The sequence below is a fragment of the Marmota monax genome, unplaced genomic scaffold, assembly GCF_021218885.2.
Source record: "Marmota monax isolate L192 unplaced genomic scaffold, Marmota_monax_Labrador192_F-V1.1 WCK01_AAM20220418_F8-fsc00168, whole genome shotgun sequence".
Lineage (NCBI taxonomy): Eukaryota > Metazoa > Chordata > Mammalia > Rodentia > Sciuridae > Marmota > Marmota monax.
Window position 1 is genome coordinate 242,501 of NW_026692492.1, and position 27,082 is coordinate 269,582.

Consider the following 27,082-nt stretch of genomic DNA (forward strand, 5'->3'; position numbering starts at 1 on the left):
GAAGGAGGAGGAGGAAGAGAAGGAGGAGAAGGAGGAGGAAGAGAAGGAGGAGGAGAAGGAGGAGGAGGAGGAGGAAGAGGAGGAGAAGGAGGAAAAGGAGGAGGAGGAGGAAGAGGAGGAGGAGAAGGAGGAGGAGGAGGAAGAGAAGGAGGAGAAGGAGGAGAAGGAGGAGGAGAAGGAGGAGAAGGAGGAGAAGGAAGAGGAGGAGGAGGAGGAGGAAGAGAAGGAGGAGGAGAAGGAGGAGGAGGAGGAGGAAGAGGAGGAGAAGGAGGAAGAGGAGGAGGAGGAGGAAGAGAAGGAGGAGAAGGAGGAGGAGATGGAGGAGAAGGAGGAGAAGGAGGAGGAGAAGGAGGAGGAGAAGGAGGAGGAGGAGGAAGAGAAGGAGGAGAAGGAGGAGAAGGAGGAGGAGAAGGAGGAGGAGGAGGAGGAAGAGAAGGAGAAGGAGGAGGAGGAGGAGGAGGAGGAGGAAAACCAAGGGAAGAGAGAAGAAATCATAAAAGAAAGAGAACAATAAAGAGAGAATCTCGTTCCCCGCCCTCTGCGGCTGCGCTTGACCAGCTCCTGCAGTGGCTGCTGCCTGGCTCTCGCCCTCCCACTGCAGCTGGCTCCTCACTGAACCCTCTGTCTTCCACCTGGCAATGCCGCACCCTGGCTCCGGCTGAGGTGCCCGATGACGGCCCTCCTGAAGCCGTCACTGCTCTTCCCTCTGATGTACCAGCGACATTGGGCTCACTCTGGGACCCGCTGCCTTCCTGATGTCCCAGATCCGGCCACCCTCCTCCTCCTTCCCTGAACCTGAAGGACCCTCTCACTTTCTTCTGGTTTCTTCTGGTTTCACTTTACAGCGGCCCCGTTGTCCCCAGCTGGAGCCCACGGAGAACAGTGGGCGTGGGCAACCCACCGTAGGGACGGTGACAGTGCTGGCCACGGCCTCGTTATATCTATGACATTAGTACACCGACCACCATGGGCATCAGTCAGGGCTCTCCAGACTCGCCTCGCGCCTGGACCCTTGCTGTGGTCCTCTGGATTCTGGCCCCGTCATATTCTCTCGGTTCTCAGCCACGCCACCCACCTTCAATTCAGTGCACCTGGTTGTCACCCAAGCCCCAAGCCCTTGGCTGCCAAACCTCAGCGCGGGGACCTTTCTGAACAACACCAAGACGGACAGCAGGTTTTCCTATAGACAGGGCTACATTTATAAGGACAGGCTTTTGCTATGAATTGACTGACGTCCATTCCGCCCCCCACACAGTAGCTTGCAGGCCCCGTAAGGACAGGGTCGGACGGAATATCCTCAAAAGCATTTGCTGAACGACTTTTTCTGTTGTATTTGTTTCCATCTTGTTAAAGTAACGGTAACCACAAATGACATCTTGAGATGCTGACATTACTCTCCCTCTCCTTCTGCTATATTCCTTACAAATGAATCGCTCATAGGTTTGAAATATAATGAGGCCTTTCCCCTGTTTTTACGGGTCATGTGAAAAATCCTTAATTCCAATGCATGCAGACTTTCTGTCAGCGCACATGGGAACCAACTCCTCCTTCTGTACCTGCCCCAGGAAATGTCAAGTGAAGATCAATATGACACCATCAATCCCTTCACTTAAAAAGCACAAGATGCTCTTGTGACTAGTGAAAAGGCCCACACCAATTTGTATTCGCAAAATTAGTCACTTAGGGATACAAAGATTTAGTGCTATGCACTAAAGCATAACTTGCATATTTTCTAGATTTGGTTTCAAACAAAAACAACCAGAATAAAATAGTCCCAGGAAGCAATTTCACCTTTTCCAACTCGTACCTCAAACATGGGCAAGCACAGAGTCTATACGCGGAGCTGTGAAGAGGTAGCCACTTCCTCAGATTCATCGTTACGATGCAGGTATCAACAGGTCTGCATCATGAATATCAAGAAGACAAATAGGAAGGAAGTTCTCATGTGGTTCTTGGAGGCCTGGCCAAGTCTTCTCCTTCTATCTTCATAGGCCTTTGCTCCAAGTTCAGTAGCACTTTGACTTCAGAAGAAGCACAACTGCTTTTCATTATCACAAAGACTCCCTTTCAACAGACTTGGCAGAGCGCACCACAGCTGCAGAGAGGCAGCGGAGTGGTCTGGTTCTGATAAATGGAGTTTGGTGATACATCTGACATCACATGTGTGCCCAGAAGGTGAAAAGCAACGGTATGAAGATGCACTAACTCCATCTAAGGCTGAATTCTGGACTACGGACCTTGTGCACAACAGAGTTCCTCAAGAAACGTACCCCAAAACATGCAAGCATGTCATTCGCAAATTCTTCAAATCTGACTTTGATGTAATAAAACTTGTGTTTCAGCCAGATTTTTTTTTGTTTTGTTTTGTTTTGTGACCTAAAGACTTGACAAGAACAACTAGAGGAGGAAAAGTTTATTTGGTGATCAGAGATTCAGAGGCCTCAGTCTGGAGATGGTCGACTCCATGGCTCTGGCCCAAGGGGAGGCAGAACAAGATGGCGGCAGGGCCTGGAGGAGGAGAGCAGCTCAGGACAGGGCACCAGGGAGCAGAGAGAGCTCTGCTCACCAGGGACAGGAGAGAGACCCCAAAGGCACAGCCCAGGGACCCCCTCCTCCAGCCACACCCCACCTGCTGCAGCCACCACCCAGTTATTCTATATCAGTACATTAACCCATTGACTAGGTCACATCTCATAATCTAACCATTCTACCTGTGAATGTTCTTGCCTTGTTTCACACATGAGCTTTTGGGGGACACCACGTATCCAAACCACAACAACCTAAGTATGACCACACAATTACAGATTTCTTCGATATTTAAATATTTAAAGTTTTAATGCCTGTTTACCAATTTCAGGCAGAAAACAATACAAACAACGGGTATTTAATGTAACATGCTAATCTGGAAATGAACCGTGGCATATATTTTTTTTTAAATTCTGTTACAGTGCTAATCCTTGTAACAGTGAATAGTTCTGTTCCCCTAATGCAGGATTGTTTATTGTCGAAGGGTTAACCATTCCAGGGGAAAATCATGACACCCAGTGGACAAAGATTTCCAATGCTTTGTGAATTCCCGTGTGCCCCTCTGTACTTTATTACCACCATAAATTAATTAAGTAATCTACTGGAATTCCTGTGGTTGGAAAGGTAATAACGGATGCTTCCCTATTTTCACACACACCCACGAAGATTATCCTTGGAGTTGGAAAACTGCAGAATCACTGTTCTACTTTGCTCATCTCTGGAGGGTCTTTGCTTCAACCAAACTCTGTGCATGCATCTCTTAAATACCCAGACCCATGTGCAAAGAATGTCCCTCTGTGTTTAGCCCACACACTTTTTTACATTTGAAAAAAATTTTCCAAAAGAAAAGTGAAATGAATCATGGGTGAGCACTGAAATGGAAATGGTTTTAAAAATCTTTTTGCTTTATTCCATTGGCCAACTTCACTTCCTAGTATCTCCACCTTGATGTTAAGACTTTGATAAACCTATGAAAATGTAGCCGAGGTGAAGGATATGTTCTCATCAGATTCCAAATTGTCAGTCAACTGGTAACTTGGAGAAAGTTCCTGAAGCCCCTGAAATTCAACGGTCTGTATTTGAAATATGGGATCATGCTCTATTTTTGGTTAGAAATAGGGAGAGAATGCTTCTACCTTACCACCCCCATTGGTGCAAGGGTCACCTAATATATTGCTATACATTTACGTATCCATAAAGTAGCTAGCACAGGGTTTGCTTTTATTCCATATTTACTGGTATTATAGTTATCAAAATTAACTTTTTTCTAGAGGCATGTCCCATCTCTACCTTTTGAAGGAAATCAGCACAACTGTGATGGGATCGCCTGCCCCTTTTGCCTTTACGTCTCCCTGGAGATTTCCGTATTGTGTTCCACAGAGGATGTAGCTGGACTGGTGGAGATTCTCCTGGCTTCTTAAGAAAGGCTATTCCAAAGTGCCCACTGACTTGTCTTCAGTTATCAGGCACATTCCTGCTGAACTTGACCAAGGATTCATGGAAAGATACCCGGGGATCTCACTGCCCCGAAACTCACCCGTGACCTGGTTAACGTCAGCTTGGAAGAGAGAAGAGGGACTTCCACTTTTCCAATGAGCCTGGTACGTAATTTAAATAGAACTAGGTGGGGGTGTTGTGTCCCAAAATGCGGACGGCTGCTTCCTATGCCACCCACCATCATGCCCACGTGGTAGAAATACGCATCAGGTATCTGGGGAGGTGGGGGGTGGATTCTGAGAGCCGTTAATTAAGTAAGCAAGGACAGAATCAATCCAGAAGAGACTGTGAATGACATCATAATTACTCAGAGGTCCTGTTATAAACGGGTGAGCAGCTGGCTTGTGGCCCTAATTAATTTTTATGATAGATTTTAAATCTCCATCACAATAAACATTTCATTGGGGTTTTTTTCCCCTAATAAAGAGTATCAGTACCTTTGTAAGAAGTAAAAAAAAAATGTGGTGAAGGACATATGATATGGCATGATTATATATAAAGTTATATTTTACATTTTTACAATGACTCACTGAACTCCTTCCTAGGGTTGGTTATAACGAAGCTTGTTTTGGTTTTCAGTGTCACCCTGGTGCTCCACTGTGACTTTTCCCAGTGGCCTTCCTAGTCTGCGCCGTCTTGGGTATTCTCACGACAGGTCAATTGGGCTCCTCTGGGCTTGCGTCCCGGGCACCCCACGTTGTGGAGACAGCTGCATCAGTCTGCCGCTCAGGGACCTGGAAACCTTCACAGAAAGGCCAAGAAAGCCCTTCCAGAATGTTCTCTGCACTCATGCTTCAGAACCCACTTCCCAAATCAAAGAACTGTATCTGGTCAGCCCCAGCTCAGGGCGAAACTCGGGCAGAAATGTTGACTTCACCTTCTCGGTACCAACCTTTGATATTTACAACGGCATTCTTTCCTTCCTAAGTCACAGGAGTGAACGTAATATGGTATTCGGGAATGAGTGAACTCACGCTGCTAATTAAATCACAGAAACTTTGCCAAAACAGACTGGCCCTGAGCGGTGACCGTGAGTGACCATCAATTTCGATTTCAGTCTCTCCTCACTGAAGAACTAATGGCACGGGAGCAGATTAAGTGCATAAATGACACGCCACCTGCATGCTAACCTTACGTGTAGCTGTCACTGCTGAACTGTAGGTACTCTGCCATCGCACGTACAGCCCCAATTCTGCTGATTAGAGTGGTCTGGGGTGCCAATTGCATGCCCTGAGCAAGCCTGTTCAGTTTTGCAGGGATTGATCCGTCTACACCACACTGTACCAGGCTGCAGGAGTTTTCAAGTTGGATCTCGACTTTTTGCATGTTAGGAAGCTATTAAAGCCGCGAGGAAGATAAAAAGCCCATCCAAATCTACCGACAGTATATACCGATTCCATTAAGTGCATCATATTCTTTGGGTCAGAAATGCCTTTGAACTGACAGACATGCAGCTTCTAATCAACAGTGATGCACACGGGAACACACACCTACCCACACATATCTTCACACACACGGTTCCAACGGAGCGTGCCTCGGCTGCTATAGAACTTGGCACAGGCACCCTTCACCGACGGGTGTCACCACTACCGAGCCCTCGGCTTCGCGGGTCCGTCTCTACGGCACGTCACTCAGCTCATCCATCAAAACGTCAGCCCCTCATCATCTGTCGATCCACACTGTGTGATCTTTCCAGTCTCTGGAGAAGAGCCGGGTTATTCCTTCACTTTAAATGTCTATGCAATTTAAATGTTGGCATTTCTAGGACATCCCAAATAAACACATGAATAAAACTCCATTTGGTAACTTCTGACTCTATTTGGTAACTCAATAACGGAGGAGAAAACAGAATGCAACAGTCAGTCAATCAAGCTAAAAGAAAACAAATAACAGCTATGAGGAAATATACACACACACACATACACACAGTATTCATAGAGCGACTGATATACTAGCACATGAGCCTGAAACACAATCAATACAAACAGATTCAACTCCACCGAGAAAAGGCCAACACAAGATATTTCAAAGGGAAAAAGACAGAACACCAAATACCACTGTTTATTAAACCAAAGACGCAAGACCAAATCTATACTAGATAAACTAGTTAAATAATAGAAACTCATAAACAGTAGCACAAGAGGTTGTTCTTAGGATAAAAGTCATCCCTACTGCAGAATCCGGCAAGTTCTCAGGAGCTAAAACAATGTGAAATCAGTGAGTGTTGAAATCAGCGACATCAATAAACCAATGAAGATTGGACTGAGAAAGAGCAGAAATGAACAGATCCACCAACATCCTGGAGAATTCACTCCTTCCAAATTGACAGAATGCTCTATGATTGGCACCTAGACCCCAAATAATAGGCTCACAAAATATTTTATGAGGCCAGTCAAGACGTTCTATGTGACAAACATAACAATCAATCAGAGAGCGTGCGTTCATCAAGCGTTCCAGAGAAACTTTCTAAAGCTTGGTCACACAAATTTGTCTCATCAAATTAAAAAGGATCGGCCATTTTCTAACTGATACAAAAATCAAGAGGAAAACATCGCAGGAAAAGTTTAACTGATCCCTTAGATTTCAACATTCAACAAAGATACACACTTCTTAGATCCTTACGTATCAAAAGAAAAATCATAATGTAAATATAATGGTGTTTAGAAGAGTCAGGTATTAAAATATCACTTGTTTAAATGGGCATTTTAAGGACACTGATACCCCTAGTTGTTCTGCATAGATTTTGGTTGGGTCCAAAGTGAAGCAAAGAAAGATATGTTTTTTATTTTCTTATATTTATTTATTTATTGTGTGTGTGTGTGTGTGTGTTTACTCTGGAGTGCGGGCAAATGGTCACAGGTTGCAGGGAGCCAAACCTGGCCAGGACTTGGCTACTATGAGGAGCTTAGAGGTTCAGTCTGTCCCATGAGGTGACTGTACTATTCTCTCCTTGACATTCTTAACCCAGAATCCAGCTCACCATCTTCTATACCAACACCACATACAGAGATAAGCACTTCTGCTATATAATTTTTATGCTTTCAATTTGTTTTATACATTTACAGGTAAAAATGAATGCTTCTGTTCCCCCTAATTAATATGATACATGGTGTATCTTTCACTTCACACTGCTTCTTAAAAATTCTCCTTATCGTTACAACACGGCAGCCTTCCCACCATCGGGCGCACAGTATTTTATTGAATCCTTACTCCGCTGGAAAAGATGCAGGCTGTTTGCAATCCCTGGCTATTAACAGGGCCATTGGGAATAAAATTGAGCTTACCCATATGACACAAGTGCATGTGTGTCTACAGGAGAAACTCCCCAAATTAGACTAGCTGGGGCAAGGCTCACTATCAAATAATCAATGTTTTAAATCACTAGAAACAGCCAAACCCTTCTCCTTGTGGGTAGTACTAAATTGGGTTTGCACAAAATGGTGCAATAGTCCTTTGCAGATTTTAACGATTCACCACCTGGGCAAGGCTGTTGTTGCCTGCAGTATGCTTCTTACCTAGTCACGGGCTACTCTAGGAATTGATTTTGGTGTTCCCTGAGACGGTGATTCTTTCCAGGACAGCTCCTCCTGGGTTGACCTGGGAGACTAGGCACAGGCCCCTACAGGGACCATGATGTAGGTGTCTGGGGGCGCCATATTTGTCTTTGTCGCCTGGACTAATACCATGCCTAGCCCTCAGGAGGCTACCAGACTCTTCTGTTACCTGAATGGCTAAATGTTGGACTAGTTCTCTATGGATTATACCATTTCCAAAATAATTTTAAAATGCAAACTATATTGAAAGACAGAAGTAAACAGCGTGCATTCTTACAAAAAGCCCAACAGAGACAAATTCAGAGACTGTGACAAGAATGTAATTAAGAACGACTCAAGAAGAACCATTTTCAAATTATGGGGCAATAGGATTGGAGCTAATTTCCTTTAGGGGGTTTAATGCCTATAAAAGTTTTTCTAAAATCAAATGTGCTTTTATAGTCATTTTGTAGAAAAAAACTTATAAAGTGGATCCATCAACCAAGGAAATTATACCATCTCTCTCTATATACAGTATAAACTTTTTCCAGCTATATCAAAGGTGCGATTTTTAACCACATTTTAAAGAAATTGAATAGAGCTTGTCTGTTTAAGGACATTTCAAAGAGTTTCTCCTAAATTGAGACATTGCTTTCGTGATAAATCCATTTATAGCAATTTTGTTTTTAGTAAAGAATAACATGGGTGGTGTAAGATATTCAAAATTTATTTAATAAAAATCTTGGGCTCTGTCAAGCTAGAGGATTAGGAAATAATTTTCCTTTATGAATAAGTAATAAGCCTTAAAATGTTTCTTATTTACTTTAAGATGTGGGTGAAAATAGAAAATAGTTTTTATTCACCGCATATCACACATGCACAAATGTGACGTCTCCAATGAGCCACTGCATTTACTTAGTATGGCCAGGGCAATAGTATATATGACATTCCCCAGTGCTTATGAGAGCCATCCAAATCCACCTAGCGTTACACAAGCATTACGGTATGCAATCAAGGTTTTAAAATACACAGTGAAACGTGAGGAAAGATTTTGCTCCTTGGGCATTAGGTACGGCATCTAAAGTGAATGATCACATTTTATTCAAGTGAGCATGTCTCTCCCTGAACTAATATTATCCCAAGCATCTCTTTCTATTTACAAATAACAGCCTTTCAAATGCACATAATGAACATTCAGTCTTTCAACCTGTACCAGAAAAATACGCGATTTTAAGAGAGTCTTCATACACGTGTGCATCCACCCTCTCAGAGAAACTTACGGAAAGAAAGCCCGGTTGGTCTGAAATGAGGAAGCAGGCTTTTAGCCTAGGGGTCAGAAACCCGTCTCAATGACCAAATCCAGCTGCTTTCTACTGGTAAATAAAAGTCTGGCTGGAAACACCGCCACACGAGTCACTGGGGTGTCGTCCCAGGCCACCTTCAGGCCGACACAGCGTGGCTGAGCGGTGGCTGGAGAGCATCCTGCCTCATAACCCGTCACAGTCACCATGTGGCCTTCACAGAGCAGGCTGCTGACCTCTAGCTCAGAGCCGGGAATCTCCAACTGGACCATGCCTCCGAACCCTTGGCGACCATGAATGCTAGACCCCACCAGCAGATCCAGCACGGCCTCGAGGGGGCTAAGAATCTGCAGAGGGTGCTGACGGCATTTGCCCAAGGGCCCCACGTTGAGAACCCCTAGTCCAGGCTGTGAGAGGTTTGGTGTAGGTAGGAGCAATATTCACCTCCTCTATGTCTACTTCCTCCGTCAAAGTCACAGTGACAAGACTGGCTGCTGCACGGCTGCATCCGCGATGTCCATTGTCCCTTGGAACCTGTCCAGCATTACCCACGGCTCTGCACATTCTCATTCCCCAACTCTCGGCTTTACCATGGAGGGGTAGATGTCCCATCCAAGGCCAAAGGGCTTGTCCTGAACAGACTGGGGGTTGGTTCAGTGACGGTGGACAGTGGACAGCCTAGATTTTTACAGTAACTACGGGAGTCTCCAGATCACGGGATGTCTCTCCAGAAATTCTACAACCACAGTGAGACCCTGTCTCTAAATAAAATACAAAAGATGGCTGGGGATAGGGCTCAGTGGTTGAGTGCCCCTGAGTTCCATCCCTGGTACCAAAAAACAAAGATCTTACCTTGAACGTCACACCGAGTCCAAAAATGCACGCTCATGTTGAGTTCCAGAGCCAATACAGATTACTTATGGCGGCACCCTTCAAAATATGCACATGTCTGTCCCTTAGAAGAGAAGCATATTTGGTTGATATCTATAAACAGAAGAATAGAAAGGGGGAAAAACACAGAAGGTTGAGGTCAAGGTCACAGTTAACTAAAAGAAATGATCGTGAATATAATCAAAGGTCAAGACTGTCTGCTCAGGTATGAATGTTGAAGCCATCACTTGACAAAGCGTTCAGATTTTAGCACATTTCAAATGCAAAATGGCACCACTCAAGTTACAAGACAAAGAACCACAATTCCATGATGATACTTTTGCTGTAGCAGCTCCACCTTGTCTGGGGAACACATGTCTCCTCCTGGTGGCTGCCCGGCATCCTCCATGCTGAGGAAATGGGTGCAGGTAAAAGAGAAACCCTGAATCACGGGGGGCCACATGGCAAAACCACGCATGCAAGGCACAGGGGGTGCATTCAGGCTGCGTCCAAATGCAACCCTGCAGTTCTCAGATGCTCCCTGCACACGCCACGCGCCCGCTGCCAAACAGCCCTCCACACCCAACACACAGGTGCTCACATGTGACGACCACTGCTCACGTCACTTGTCAAATCGACCCAAACCGCATGCAAAGTCACACATGCTGCCTCGGCATCACAGGTACATCTGTACCTGGATACGGTGCTATGTGCTCTTTCCCATCCTTCCTGCCTCCGGTCGGTCTTGTCCTTCCCAGAACCCAGACTCAGGGCTCATGGTTCTGAGCCCTCTTCGGGGTGGCCCCCACCTCCACAGCTGCAGACTCCGTCCCTCGCTGGCCCGGCCATCCTCTGGGAAGCTTCCTCACAGGGGGCTGAACATCAGGTCTTCCCGTCTCCGCCATTACCTCCGTTCTCTCCGGGTTTGGCCCTCGGGCGACATCCTCAGAGTCCACCCGGAGCCCCTTTGGGTTCACCTGCACATCCTCCATGTCCAGATGTCTCCGAGGACCATGGCCCAGTGTTCACAGGGCGGGCGGCCTCCCACCCAGACCCCACAGCGGGTGGATCCACGTGGTCCCCACTGCGCGCGGGTGGGAGATCTGTTAGACTGCCTGGTTATCAGAGCCCCTGGGCAAATATTCCATCTGCGTATTGCAGCTGAGAAAACTGAGCCTCAGAGAAACTCAGCGGCTGCCTGAGGCCACGCGGAGGGTTCTAACCAAGAGTCCAGCCCCAAGCCCTACGGTAAGCCCATCTCTTTTGCTGCATCTCCAGAGAGTGCCAGGCCTCTCCTCTGGTCACTCCCTGAGTGCAGGGCCCCTGCTGGCCAGTGCAATGGCCAATACATCCAATCTAACGAGCACAGAGAGGAAAATACAAAACAAGGACAGACGAAATCTGGTATTGGAGACTTTCTTGGAGACTTACTATTTCTTGCATTTCCTGTATTCTTCTGAGTCTCTGGACAGCGGCCAGTTTTTCATGCTCAAACCCTACAATCCCGTGGCTCTGCCCTCTTCCTCAGCCAACTTATGCATTTTACTGAAGAGAGAGAAAATAGAAGAACTTTGACTGACGGGAACTTTCTTGGACAAACCTGTGCTTGGGTCTGTAAGAAGGGCTCACTTTTCTCCGTTACGTCCCTATTGCAACTTCAAAAAGTCCCTGTTGCCTCCGTGCTGTGCTCTGGGTCCCCCTGACACCTGTCTCAGGAGGACATTCACTACATCTGCTCTCTGCTCTCCTTCTAGACTTCTGCCCTCCCCTGCAATGCTTCCTGTGCATCTGCCCCTACATGTTACACTGATCACTAATAAAGGAATTGATGACGACACATCATCGTGGACTGAGCCCATCCTTCATCCGGACTGATTTTTTTCCCTAACATCCACTTACTACCCCGTGGTCCCCACTCATGACAACACGTGACATTTAATGCCCACGTTTTCCTAGTTGCATTTAGACTCGTTTTTCGATGATCTGAGTAATAGGGGTCAGTAGAAAATTCTTTTTTTTTTTTTTTGTTTCTTTTCACCTTCATGAGATATATTTTCTAGTTAGATATTTAACATAAATTAACTTAAATTCTGTTTGTTTGGATTTGCCCAACATCTTTTCTTATGACTCGGGATATGGGCATCTGCAGAGATGACAGAAGTAAATGTGTGAAGTTGTTATGGTTTAGACATGAGGTGTTTCCAAAAAAATTCATACGTGAGACAATGCAGGAATGTTCAGAGGTAAAATGATCCGGTTATGAGAGCTGTAGGTTTACTTAGTGGATTAATCCACTTGGATGGACTCACTGGGTGGTGACTGCAGCAGGTGGGGTGTGGCTGGAGGAGGGGGTCCCTGGGCTGTGCCTTTGGGGTCTCTCTCCTGTCCCTGGTGAGCAGAGCTCTCTCTGCTCCCTGGTGCCCTGTCCTGAGCTGCTCTCCTCCTCCGGGCCCTGCCGCCATCTTGTTCTGCTCCCCTTGGGCCAGAGCCATGGAGTCGACCACCAGGGACTGAACCTCGGGCACCAGGAGCCCCAGATCAACTTCTCCTCCTCTAAAATTTCTCATCAGGTTTTTTGGTCACATTGGTGAAGAAGCTGAGGAAACAGACACCTTTGTCATCATGCCACAGCAAGGGTACAAACTGTCGACATGACGCAACACTGCATATATTTGACCCTTGACAAAGTACTTGCAGGTTTTTCTACTAAAATATTACTGTTTTTTTTTTCCTGAAGAACATTTTTTTAGCAGTAATAAATTAAAAAATAGCATTTTAGATTGTCTAGGTAATCTGTGAATTTTTTTTTTTTACACCTGCATACGTGCTGTTCAAGTTCTCTCTTCTGGATATGAGGGAGGACGCTTTGAATTTACTGAGGACTGTAAGTCACTCTTCTAACACTGAGATACTGTGCAAAATCGTGAGGGTAAGACATGAAGGAATCCAAGAATTCCAAAGGAGTAGAGACTAGAAGTGGCCACGAGAAGACGGCACATGGGACTGCACAGGAATCACGGGTTCAGTCTGGAACACTGGATGTAATGCGACAGAGAGCACCAGGCTTGACCAAGCACCAGGTTTCCAAGAGTCAGGACAGTGCAGGGTCCAACAGGATGTCCATCTGTTTGCCAAAATTCAGGTCCATATGAATAAAAAAAAAAAATCTCCAAAGAGAGCAGACATGGGGAGAACAGATACTGGTCAAAGTTGGGCAGGTCTTTAAACACCGGATGTCAAGCTATATATTGTTTGTTCAAATAATAAAACAGCATCTACTCTAAAGCTACAGGTAGCCTCAGCTCTGTTTAGTAATCTGCAGTATCCCACCGGGCTCCTCCACCAACTGCACATGGCAAACCCGTCAGCCACGCAGGGCCGTGAGAGAGAACGTCACACCAGGAATTCCCAGATGCGGGATGATTCTGAGATGCGGTTCACTGCCCTTGGGCAGGTCTCAGACACCCAGGTAAAAGAGCCACCAGCCTTTGTAGGAGAGGCAGGAATAAACACAGGGCTCTGGATAATGTGTCGTACCCGTTAAAACACTTTTTGCCTCTCTTGAAGTCTCCCTTATTCTTGAATCCAATTATCAACGACGAACTCAGTTATGAAGAGAAAAACGAAATTAGAAAAAATGAGTTCTAATTAAACAAACATCAAAATCCCATTTCCGCTATGCATTCAGGGGAGAACACAGACCCGCACCCTTTTTTAACGTTTTCATTTTCTAAGACTTCGTTCTGATAATGAACTTCCAAATAAAATAGCTAGCCCAGGGGAGGCCGAGGTTGAGGGACTACATTAAATAATTCTGGTTAATGAGGCACTGGAAGGATGAGCCGCCACCAAGGGGTGGGTGGGTCGTGAGTGGGGAAGCGCTGATCATTTCTCAGGGTCCTAAACACCGGGCAGGGTGCTCAGGAATAAATAGTCTCCGCTCTGAGTAAACAACAGGGGCACCGCCTAAGGATTCAGCATGGCTCATTGAGAAAATGGAGAGACAGACACCCTGTGCTCGGGAGATCCTTGGGTTTTGATGACAACTCGGAAGGTTTTTGCAGAAATAAACAGGAAAGCAATAAGTCAACAAGGACGATTTCAACATGCAAATCTCCAGTGGGAAAGATGCCCTCGTAGGTGACTTCAGAAACACGGAGACGCATAGGCGTCTTTTAACTTCTACGTTTTGTCTTATTTCGACATCGAGTTGCATGTCATTATCCCTGAAAACATCCTCGAGGGGCTCTCTCTACGTCAAGACAATTTACTTGGAAGGTGCTAGATATTTGCTTTTTAATTGAACTTAGCGGAGAGTTTGAATCTATCGCCTGAAGACAGCATTAATAGTACAGAAAGATCAACGGTGTTCTCCATTCCATCTAAATAAACAGCTCTCTAGCAGCAGGGTGCAGGGGTGCCGAACCCCACCCCACCATGCCCACCGCATTAGCTTCTTGTTGCTGCTATAACAAAGTACTATAAAATATAGGGCTTAAAGCAGTAAAAGTTCATTATCTCACCCTTGCAGGGTTGTAAACTAAGACTCAAAAAAGACTTTCCTTGTTACGATTTGCAAAGTTATAGACTTCCCAAGCTTCAGCGTTTCTGTTTGGATTTTTTCCCCATGATAATTCATCCTCCCAGCCAGGAGTAAACATCTTGCACCCACCCTGATATAATGAACTTCTCCAGGGTTTCCAAAGCCAGACAGCTCTGAAGTTCAGTCTTGCCACATCTACTCACCTTCCCAGGGGACTTGATAAGTGGTCCCCACTGGAAGAGGAGTCCAATCATTGCTGACTAATGATGGCGGCTGCAGTCGGTGATTCTTCTCCACCAAGGTATTCACTGTCCTCCATTGGGTCCTCCCTACACCCATCTTAAGAGCTTTGTCTTTTTCTGAGTATGGTGGGCAAAAAAAAAAAAAAAAAAACCTCCAAAAACGTCTCCATCCTAGGTCCTGTGAACATGTGACCTTACCTAGCAAAGGAACCAACTCTGCCAACAGCTCGGTCTGCAGCCTCCTAACCTGCGAGACAACACACCCAGTTTGTGGGACTCCATTAAGGTGGTAAACAAATGCAGTTGCCTTGGTAACTTAACATGATGGTAAACACGTACGTGGCAAGACCAATTTTCTTGGTTTGTTATAGCAGTAAAGAAATGACCCAGGGGTCTGGACCCATCACACTATCCATCATTTCATGTGACAGTCTAGAACTTGCAGAGGATGCTACTAATCCGCTTTCTGTTACTGTGACAAAATGCCTGAGAAAAGCAACTCATGAGGAAAAAGGGTTTATTTCGGCTTGTGGTTGGTTTCAGAGGTTTCAGTTCGTGGTTGGCTGCCTCTGTTGTTTCGGGGCCTGTGGGGAGGCAGAGCATCACGGTGGGGATCATGTGGAGGAGCACAGCCGCTAGCCTCATGACAACCAGGAGGCAAATGAGATGCGAGAGGCCGGGGCCCCCTATTTCCTTCAAGGGCATGTCACCAGTGACCTGATTTCCTTCCTTCTAGTCTCTAAAGACTCCACCACTGCCAATAGCACCACAAGACGTTAACACAGGGGCGTCTGGGGAATGCCTGATGTCCACTGAGCATCATGACCCAGAATGGGACACTCTTAAAAGAAAGACCTGTCCGTTCCTGATCTGCTGCCTGGAACAAAATTTGGGTGAGTGGGAACATTGTCTAAAACATCTATTTTTGCGGTCCTCCCCATTCTGGTTTTTGGAAAGGACAAACACGGGTAAAAACGGTCAGTGAAGGCTACTTGCACACAGGATCCACATCAGAAGCGTGATGAGCGCTTGTCAGTTTTGAGAACACCTGCAGGTTAACCCCCCAGGGGGCGCTGATAGGCGTCTGCTTGGAACCCTCTGTTGGCTTTGCCTGGTAGGTTCCCTGAAAGAATTTTCTGGAATCTTTCTCATTCCCTGTCCACAAGGAAGACCAATGTGACTATTCTTATTAAGTCCTGAGTGTTTCTACTCAAGTTTTCAAAAGTGGTCTCACTCGATCGTCTATCGACTTCGAAAAATGATGATTTTCTTGGTCTATCCCCTTTTGAGCCAAACTTTTAAAAAATTGGCAATACGGTCATGTCGCTCGAAGTTAGAAAGCAGAAATCCAACGTCCGACATTTTTAGAGACGTGACTGACATGTCGTGGATGTTGGGGTTCAGTTTTGCTGTTCTAAATGCGGTAAAGATCATGACTTGGTGCCGTGATTGAGATTTAAGATCCTGTCCGCAGTTGTCAAGGAGGACCGTGTGAAACTGCAGAAGGTTCTATGAGATTCTAAGAGTCTGGGCTAAGGGGCAACTCTAACTCGGGAGCCGGCGATAGAGGTAGGAGGCCCTGGCTTTGCACCCTCTGGGCTCCCCGGCTCCGTTCCCGGCCGATGCCCCGGGCCTGTCTCTCTGCCAGGCTTAATTGGTTGGAGTGGATTGAAACGGATTAGGAATAAAGGTCTGTTCTGCTTGAAGAAAAGCCAGATTTTCTTTGATCAGACTTTCAACTAGTATTAAAATTAATTTAAAGCAAATTCCAGGCAATGACATTGCAATCCCCTTTTTAAAGGATCTTTCAATCAACCAGAAAAGCAAACCATTACATTGTGTGTGTGTGTGTGTGTGTGTGTGTGTGTGTGTGTGTGTGTGTGTTTAAAGAAAAGCAAATTTCATTTTCTCAAACAAGTTCACTACCACGGCAGGGGTACACCTCCCAGCAGGACCCGCCCTGAAGCACGCTTTGTTTAATCATGTAACTATAAAGCTAATGACGGGAATAAATATCTGCTCTTTAGAAATCACAGAGGGGGAGAGCTATTTAGAAAATGCTACATGTTGGCGGCACCTTGAAGAGACACCAAGAAGATGGGATCCTTGTTCTACCGTGGATCGGTTTGGCTGTAGCCTAGGGAATTTGTGTCCGCCAAGGTCAGGAGGCTGGGTCTCCTGTCTGATCCGCTTTTGAATGTCACAGCGGTCTCAGAAACACAGACCCTCCTCCGCCTGCCCGTTTCCTCACGGGTCCTTCATCCTTCCCCAGAGATTTTGCCAGTGGTTTCCAATGGCCGCGTGCATGACCCCTGGCGCTTTCGATAGTTTGCACATTCAAAAAAGACTCCTTACAGAAGCTCTCGGGCTTGAGTTTTATGGATGGTCTCCTCCGCAGAATTTACTGAAGCTCACTTTTACCAAGGCTGGGAGCTAAGTGTCTTGGGAAGCCGATTACGATGCACATCTTACAGGGGTGAAGGATGCCGCGGTAGCCTGATGTCATGAACTCTAGCACCGCCAGATCCTAAGGGGGTTGGAACACGACAGAGGGCCCGGATCTATCTCACTTTAGAAAAAGGTTTCCTAGGAAGACTGAATTTTTGACTGTGACCTTTGCTTTTGTATCACTTCCTGGATTACCAGAGCTTTACCCATATATTTTTAAAAACTTATTTATTTATTTTAATGTGGTGCTGAGGATCAAACCCAGTGCCTCACATGTACAAGGTAAGCGTTCTACCGCTGAGCTATAACCCCAGCCCCTACCTATATTCAATCAGTTCAATATTGATCCATTTAAGGGGAGAAAAGGAAATTTGGCACACACTGCTGCAGATTTTAATAATCCCTTTTTGGGGGCAGGGGGCTTCCCGGGATTGAACTCAGGGTCACTTGACCCCTGAGCCCCGTCCCCAGCCCTATTTTGCATTTTATTTAGAGACAGGGCCTCCCTGAGTTGCTTAGGGCCTCGCTTTGGCTGAGGCTGGCTTTGAACTCACTATCCTCCTGCCTCAGCCTCCCAAGCCACTGGGATGACAGGCGTGCGCCACCGCACCTGACTCTCAGTGGGCACTGCATAGTGCGGCCAGGTTAGGATGCCCGTGAGGTCACCAGGTGGCAGGACTATTTCAGCCTCATTGTGACCTAACAGGACCACTGTGAGGTACGAGGTCTGTTCTGGACCCTCACCTCATTTTGAGGCACAGACTGTATGTCAGTACTTGCGAAGGGAACATGGATGAATTTGGTCAAGACGCGGCTCTTGACAACATACACAACAGCACATGACTTTTCCTCCCAAGATGCCCGGGGCGTTCGCAGATCTGAGGCATTCTTAAGAGACCGTGAGGGGACCCGTGGGAGGGACGAGGCCCTTGACATGGCCCCATGTGCACAATCAGGTAATGTTGCTCTCCAGCCATTAAAATGCACGAGGCCCTGACACACACAGGCCTGACGACTCTTCTCTAAGGTCCTGGGGACATGTTTATCGCGGTCTGTGCTGCGATCCTTCCTTGATCCTGCCCTTGTTAACCTATGAACTATCTGTACAATAGACAATCAACCAAAAGACACCCCAAGAACTGAGTTTGGAAAATTGTAAGGTGATACAAAACATTTTGTATCATCTTATATTAAGTCGTAATTTTCACGAACCATTTTAGGTTTTTTCTTTCCAAAAATCAAAGCCAATACTGGAGTGATATAAAGTTTAGGTGGAATCAATGAGACGTCATGGGAAAATAAATAGAAAATGACTCAGGACATTCTTGCTCTGCGAGGAGTCTGGAAATACGTCCTGCATTACAGCGTGTCCTCAACTCGGTCCGATGTGGATGTACAAATGGAGTCGTCACACAGGGACATCTAAGTGCTAAGTTGAGTGTTTGCTCAATGCCCATTTCTAGGTACGTGCATCATGTAAGTAATATACTCAGGCACGTTCCCCATGCTGTTCCTTGATATATCTGCTCAAAAAAAAAAGATTCATTCTCTCTCTCTTTAAAAAAAATTTTTTTAAAAAATGCACCTTGCTGACCCATTTCATAAGGATGAGACGCTAACCCCCGGATGATGTTACGCTGAGCCTACTGCTGCACCAGAGGCTGCTCCAAGTTGGACCTGGGTCTCTGTTGGAGCCTCCTAGCTCAGTCTCTTCTTGAACCCTCTCTGCCGTCCGTCCATGGACGCGCCTCTGAGCTCTGAGCCGGCGGCATTAACACACCATTCTGTTTTCCTAGGATACCCTTCCACCTTCTCCTCTGGGGACACCCTACTTCTCCTTCAACGCATAACTCCAACACGACTTCAGGCTGACCTCCTCCCTGTGCTCTGCAGGTTGCACACCACGTGTACCACGAGGTGAGGGACCCTCGCTCTGTCGTCCTCCAGAGGAAGTGTCAAACGGGCCGTGTGCAAACTAGACTAAAAGTGTGCAAACTAGACTGAAATTGCTCCTCTCCAAAAGGCATCCAGTTTATTCAACTTTTTCACCTTCTCTTTGGACAGTTAGGATTGACGTTGAAGACGTTCCACAAAACACATTCCACTTATCACATTTCACGTCACTTAAGAAATACTTTGGGAGATATTTTCCCCTTGATTTTATTCCTCCAGACTCTTCTTTGCCAAGTATTCTGTACACACATCTCCATAGATCACTGCTGAGGGTGGTACTGGCTCTGCAGAAAACGATTCCTACGTGGCTCTCCTGAAAGATGCAGAGGAGAATGATAACGCCCGGGTTTGCACGGAGGCCCGCGCGAGCCTTATGTAGATCCAGGGAAAGGTTCGTATTATTTATTGACTACTTTATCATCTCCTTGTGCGCAGTTGCCGAGGAACTCTACTGTTTGGAGTTGAACGGGGGTTTTAAAGCAATAAGTCAAAGCCCACAATTTCATCGACACCGTAAGCCTTCGAGTCCCATGGTACTGTGGAAAAATACCCCGTCTGTAATCAAGGCTGGATTTCACTCCTGCCTTCCTAAATCCTGCCTGTCACTTCCATCAGACGTGGCTCTTAGGCTGGATCATCCCGAGACACCCTTGGGCATCTCCTGTATAGACATAGTTCACTGAGGTGTTGGAAGGAATAGCTAATAATACAAAAAAGTTTTACAAACAAATGCCTTGGTGCGAGAAACTCCAGGGACGCTATTGTCACTAAAACAAACAGAATTCTTACTCATCCACATTCTTGGATTAGGGATCCTCTTTAAAAAAAAAAAAAAGAAAAGAATTGTAGGATTTATTGAAGCCCCGATAATGGGTCCTAAAACCATATGGTTGCAAAAAAAATTCCGTTAGAACTCCAATTGCCAAGTGACTTCCCGGTGCTGCCTTGAGTCCAGGTGGACGGTGGGAGGTGACAGACAGGGACAAGACGTCTGAGGGGCTCTATTCACTGCAGACCGTAAGAATGAAGCCGGATGCTTCTTCCCATACTCATGCAAACAGCGGGACGCGTTTAAATGGAACAGCTCACAAGGGGCCAGGAAGCTGAAGGAGAAGGGGAGGTTGCCCAGAAATCAATAGCCGCAGAATGCTGGCACCATCCCCGGCTGGAGGAGGGAGGGAGGAGGTGGTCTTACCAGGCGCCAAGATCTCCCAGCACTGGGGCTCTGGGAGCGTCCGTGCGTCTTCAGAACCACGGCCACCTCCTTGCAGGACCCTGGGTACCTGTGCAATCAGAGAGGAGGCCTGACTGGTGTCTTAGGACTCTGGGTACCTCACTGTCATTACTGGGGACAGGGCCCAGACCTGCTTTGAGCCACAGGATGCTGCTGCTGTGGCCTCCACCATAAGCACACTCACTGGTACCGAGGAGGAACTAGCCCCAGCTGGCTGCTGTAACAAAAGGGAAGGAACTCAGGGGCCTCCAGTTTCCTGCCTGCACGTCCCACTGAAGAGCCCAACCTTCCAGAGCTGATGCAAGTCCACTTCCCCCTTCAGACCTCTCAGTGACAACCCCTTACCCAGCACCCACGCTCTGAGGGATCACAGTCCCCGGCCATACAGAGAATGTCGGCACGGAGTGGGACGGAAACTGGAGGCAAGAAAACACGATGGGTTCCCTGAGCAGTCAGTCAAAACGCACCTGGGGAAGAGCGTCAGGTTAGCAGTCAAATGAAAATTTTAAACACAGGGGGAATAGCTAGTCGTAAAGCATACCCCGTGACATCTTTGGGACATGCCTGGTGGGTTTAACGGAGAGCATTCCATAGAGAGATGGGGGAGAGCCGCCGAGGTGCTACGTGGGGCTGCCAAGACCGCCCGAAAATGAGGGTTTCCACTTGACACCCACCTCCCAAATCCTGAGCGAGCTCTCGTCGACGGACTCGTGGAAGGACTTCTGGTGGCAGCGCCCACTCTGCACACAGGCTGCTTTGAGAGCAAGAGCAAGCCGAGGCTGCAAGATCGGGTGGAGTCCAAAACCGAACCAAAATCCATCGCGACCTGTCGACTTGAATCACGGCCGGTGGTGAGGATGCACCAGAGTGAAGGATGCGCTGGAAAATCGATGGCTCTTCGAATGCTTCTTATTCTCTTTCTTGGTCAGACTCAAATTTCATTTTTGGCCGTGCATTTAAAACGGATCAGATTCAAACCAAACAAAGCACATGCCGAAGTCCTTCCTTATACACACACGAGCACACACTGGACTCTCCCCCCTAGCAACCACACACATGGGTGGACACACAAAGCAATCGTGTTTTTTTTTTTTTTTTTTTAACAATAGAAATAAGAGGCCTGGATGGTTTTATCCTGTTTATCAAACAAAATTTGAATGTAAACTGTAATTTACTTAGTTCTCATGTTACTCTCCCCTTAGCAGCTGTCGATAAATGGTTTGCATTTGCTTAACGCTACCTGAATACAGAAAAGTAGGTCAGTATGTTACAACGAGACTGTTCATTTATTCCTCCAAGTCCCCCAACTAGACCTCCATCTGTAGCCTCCGCAGGTGCGGCACGTGCCCCCTGTCCCCTGGCACTGTGGTGAGGAGATGCAGAAAAGAATGCTTGCTCTCTGGGACAAAGGCCACACGCAAAATGGGAGGCCAGGAAAACGCCGATATCTAAGCCAGCCTGCCAAGCCTGCCCCTGGCTCCCCAGACCATGTGCTAGGGACACCCACGGCTGCTCCTCGGGTTTGGATGTGGCTGCAAACATCACAGCAGAGATAAGGAGATGTGGGGAAGGAGACTGTAGTTTCAGTCTCCCTGGGGTGCACAGAGACCAGGGTCTGAATGCCTGAATCCCACTGAGAGTGATACCATCAAGAGCCCAACCCGGGTCCTAGGCATCTGCCATGGGTGACGTGCAGGAGCAGGTGTCCGTGGGGCTGAGGACCCTGCAGGTGCATGCGGGAACATACTGATGGGTAAGTCAAGATGCTGTCTGCACAGGGTCTTGATGCTGTGCTTTTTCTCTCCCGGGGGTAGATCGGAGACATCGGGCCTGCAAAGCTTACCGATTAACAGGGAGGCCAGCATGGGGGCCCTTTCTTGCAAAGCATCCCCTACCTTGGCTTCTCTTATCCATTCCTCTGGTTGGTTATCCACTCACCTAGGTTGGTTCCATAGTTTGGCTGCTATAAACACTGACGTGACTGTGTCAATGTAATATGCAAGTCCTTTGGGTACAAACCAAGGAGTGGGATGGCTGGGTCAAATGTGGTTCCATTCCAAGTTCTCTAAGGAATCTCCATCCTGCTCTCCAGAGTGGTGGCACCCATTTGCAGTCCCACCAGCAACGTCTGAGTGAACCTTTTCCCCCACATCCTCGCCAACATCTACTGTTACTTGTATTCTTGATGACTGATTGCCATTGTGACTGGAGTGAGATGGAATCTCAGCGTAGCCTTGATTTGCATCTCTCTAATTGCTAGAGATGTTGAGCATTTTTTCATATACTTGTTGACCATTTGTATTTCTTCTTCTGTGAAGTATCTGTTCAGTTCCTTAGCCCATTTATGGATTGGGTTACTTGTGGTATTTTGGGTGTTAATTTTTTGAGTTCTTTGTCTATTCCAAATATTAACGCTCTATCTGCCGGGCTTGGGTGGTAAAGATTTTCTCCCATTCTGCAGGCTCTCTCTTCACATTTCTGGTTCTTTCCTTTGCTGTGAAGAAGTCTTTTTATTTGGTACCATCCCATTTATTCATTTTTGATTTTACTTCCTGTGCTTTGGGAGTCTTGTAGAGGAATTTGGTTTCTACGCCAACACAGTAGAGAATCGGTCCTACCGTTTTCTTTTAGTAGCCACAAAGTCTCTGGAGAGATATTAGTTCAATTTCATTCTGTTATAAATGGATTTCCAGTTTTTCCAGCACCATTTGTTGAAGAGGGATCTTTTCTCCAATCTTTGTTTTTGGCTCCTTTGTCAAGTATGACATCACTGTGTTTATGTTGGTAGGACTCCGTGTCTTCTATTCTGCTCCATTGGTCTTCAAGCCTGTTTTGGTGCCAGTACCATGCTGGTTTTGTTACTATAGCTCTGGAGCATAGTCTGGTACTGTGATGCCTCCTGCTTCACGTTTCTCACTCAGGATTGTGCTTTGGCTATCCTGGGCCTCTTATTTTTCCAAACGCATTTCATGACGGCTTCTTTCTGTTTCTATCACTGGAAATTTTAATAGGAATTGCATTAAATCTGTATAATGCCTTTGGAAGTATGGCATTTTGGCAATATTACTTCTGCCTATCCAAGAACATGGGAGATCTTCCCATCTTCTAAGATCTTCTCAAATTTCTCACTTTAGTTTTCTATAATTTTCATTGTAGAGGTGTATCACCTCTTTTGTTAGACTCATTCCCAAATCAACACCAAAAGGAGAAGACAGGAAATAATTAAAATCAGAGTTGAAATTAATGAAATTGAAACAAAAAATTTTTTTTAAAAAAATCGATGAAACAAAGTTGTTTCTTTGAAAAAATAAATAAAATTGATAAACCCTTAGCCAGGCTAATGAAGAGAAAGAGAGAGAAATCTCAAATTACTAAAATTTGTGATAAAAAAAGGAAATATCACCACAGACACCACTGAAATACAGATGATAATGAGAAACTACTTTGAAAATCTGTACTCCCATAAAATAGAAAATCATGAAGACATCAACAAATTTCTACAGACAAATGACCTACCCAAATTGAATCAGGAGGACACAGAAAATTTAGACACATCAATTTCAACTAATGAAATTGAAGAATGCCATCAGAAGCCTATCAACAACGAAAAGACCAGGACCACACGGATTCTCAGCAGAGTTCTACCAGACCTTCAAAGAAGAACCTACACAAATACTCCTCAAATTATTCCGTGAAATAGAAAAGGAGGGAACCCTTCCAAACTCATCCTATGAAGCTAATGTCACCCTGATACCAAAACCAGACAAAGACACATCAAGGAAATTAAACTTCAGACCAATATCCCTGATGAACATAGTTGTAAACGTTCTTAAAACCCTGGTAAATCACATACAAAAGCATATTAAAAAGACAGTGCACTATGATCAAGTGGAGTTCATTCGAGGAATTCAAGGCTGGTTCAACATACGTAAATCAAAAAACATGATTCATCACATCTATATACTTTAAGACAAGAATCACATGATCACCTCAACAGATGCAGAAATAGCATATGATACAATACAGCACCTTTCCTGCTCCACAAAACACTAGAAAATCTAGGGATAGCAGGTACATACCTCAACATTGTAAAAGCTACCTATGCTGAACCCAAGGCCAACATCATTCTAAATGGAGAGAAATTAAAACCATTCCCTTTGAAAACTGGAGCAAGATAAGGGTGCCTCTTTCTTCACTTCTATTCAATAAGTCCTGGAAATTCTAGCCAGAGCATTTAGGCAAAAGAAAGAAATTAAAGAGCTACGGAATAGGTCAATTCTGGAATCTTTCATCTATTCTTACCTGGTGTCATTATCTGTCTCCACGCTTACGTGAAAAGGCTGCGTATTACAAAGGGATTTGTCCCAGCTATTGAAGTGGTATAGAGGCAGATCTAGTGTGAAGCTAAGAATCTGGGGCCCTGGCTTCCCTTCCAGAGTTGAGGCAAATGAAACTTAAGGAAGTGCTTCAAAGGTAATTCATTTGTCTCGATAACATTTTAAAGCACTATTTAAAATACAAAAGTCAGTGCAAACAAAAAAATTGCATGCAATAATCAAAATAACAGAATGGTAAATAGGGACAGGATCCAGCCTGCCTTGAGTGACTCATTCACACCACCCATGAATCCTGCCCTGGTCATCTGTGCAGTTCACCTGGCCATTTGTAACTGAGACATGCAATAGTAAGGCTCTGTACTGCAGCAGCCATTTAAGATTCCCACATCACCGTGGCCAACCTGCCCTTCTGATCAGGGAAGGCTGGACAACCCGAGCACATTTTGGAGCTCATTTTCATGGAAGATGAGCTCAAGTGACATTTATTGAAACAACCTTCTTGGATCTCAGCCATTTTTTTCCTAAACTTTAGATACTGCTTGTCAGCTGTACTTATTAGTGTCCTATTACTCTGGTAACAAATTACTAAAACAATAGTTACATGGAACAATACATCTATTCTCTTGCAGCACTGGGAGTCCAAAGTAGGTCATCTGGTCTACCTTCTTTCTGGGGCTCTGGGGCAGAATCCCTTCCTGACTGTGGCAGCTTCTAGAGGCGGCCCACATCCTTTGGCCTGTGGTCCTATATTATTCCCAAGCTCTGTCTCTGACCCTCTTAAAAGACCCCTGTTAGTACACTGTTTCCCTGGAGGACAATTTAGGAAGATCTCCCTATCTCAGGATTCATCTGCAAAATCCCTTTTTCTGTGGAGCCAAACATATTCACAAGGTCTGAGGATCAGGACGGGTGGACGTATTTGGGTGGGAGATGCTGTTCTGCCCATGGCAACATCCAAGTGTAGGAATGGCATCCTGAAGTCCCTTATCACCCACTCTGATGACTGCACTGAAGACATGGCATGAAGGGGCCAGACCAGCAGCCCTGCCTCCGTATGAAAATGTCCTGTGGTTCCCAACAGTTGTGTCTGACGTGCAGAAGAAACAAGATTTGGAAGAAGGTGGAGACAGAAGCTACTCCCTGGGAATTTCTCCCAGCCACACCAACAAAACCATATATCAGAAGCAGTCCACTAGATCTTTTCCTAAATTTGACACAATCCCTGAAATTTAAATGATTTTGCTCTTAATGACTTTTGAAGGTAAAAGAAACTATTCAAAGCAACCAATATTTTTTAAAGATGTAACTAACCATGCTAGAAAATTAAATTTTTGCTCAATTCTCAATATATGTAGTGATATTAGGAAATGGCATTTTGTCATAGGAGAGTTCTAGTTGGAAACCACTGACGATGGATTTGGAGTTGCATGACCAATGTTGCATGACCAACTGCCTCCTCTGTGCGTAACTGTCGGTGTTTGGATTTGGAATGTTCCAAACTATGAGCAGCAAGTCTGTTGCCTTGACCTTCCGCTCCATTAGTAGAAGAGTGTGATGCTTTATTTTCTTCTGCTCTTCCTACATCCTCTCAGGAGAAGAAGCTTCATGTATGTCAATTCCACTTGCATGAAAGTCATGATGTTCCTTCTGGAAGGAAGGCTACTGAATGCTAAATTGGAGATCGCTGGCTCTCTGCTTCCTGAGACGTTACTTTTCTAAGCCGTCCTGGATTTTGCTCTCGAGTTAAGGTCTTTATAATGTCAGCCTGCCAAAACCACTCACTGCTCACACCAATCTCTTCACCTTCCCTTTCTTCCATTGGATAATCCCACTTGAAAAATACCGTCCCAACACCCCAACAACTAACTCGGCCTGGTCCACATCTGTCAATCATTAGTGCTTTATTATGCCTATAGTAAACATATACATTATAATAAGGTATTATACAGGCATTCCTAATTACACCGCTTTGTTTCATTGCATTTCAGGCGCTGAATTTTTTTTTGCAAATTGGAGGTTGGTGGCAGCCCCGTACGGAACAAATTTCTCTTGGCACCATTTCTTCTAACATCTCAGATATTCATTACCACCTTTTGCCAATAAAGTATATTCACACTAAGGTATGGACGTTGTTTTTCAGATATCATGCTATTGCACTCTTACCAGACTGAAGTATACTGTCAATGCAAGTTTTACATGCATTGGAAGACTAAAACGTCTGTGCTAGTCTTTGTGGTGATAGTCTCTTTATTGCAGTAGCGTGGAACGAAACCTACAATCTCTCTGAGGACATGATCATTTGCATGATAGTAATTTGTCCTTGCTGTTGTTGCTGAGTCTTCCACTGGAGTCCTAAATGGACACCTCTTTAGTTCATATTCCTAGGGCAAGGGCAATACCTACAATGCTCCACCACCTGATCTGCAGAACGTGGCCCTCGGCCGTCTTGACTTATCTTTCCTCTGAGTGCTGCCCTGACTGCGTGAGCACCTGGCACAGGGGATCCAGTCTTTGATTCATGCCTGGGGCCATCCAAGGTGCCCACGAGGCTTCCCGGGTTGCACGGCTGGTGAGGTCCTGACATCTGCTTTCAGACTT

The 27,082-nt window shown here is 45.8% G+C and overlaps 1 long non-coding RNA gene across 2 annotated transcripts in view; it reads right to left on the reverse strand.

Annotated features, from left to right (window-relative positions):
• Positions 1 to 27,082, reverse strand: part of LOC124092057 (uncharacterized) — a 317,813-nt gene that overhangs the window by 198,485 nt on the left and 92,246 nt on the right. For both annotated transcript variants that reach the window (XR_009226700.1, XR_009226699.1), the window contains 2 exons: positions 11,159 to 11,272; positions 9,710 to 9,841 (listed from right to left, as the gene is read on the reverse strand). This is a non-coding gene — a long non-coding RNA (uncharacterized LOC124092057). The remainder of the gene's footprint in view (positions 1 to 9,709; positions 9,842 to 11,158; positions 11,273 to 27,082) is intronic.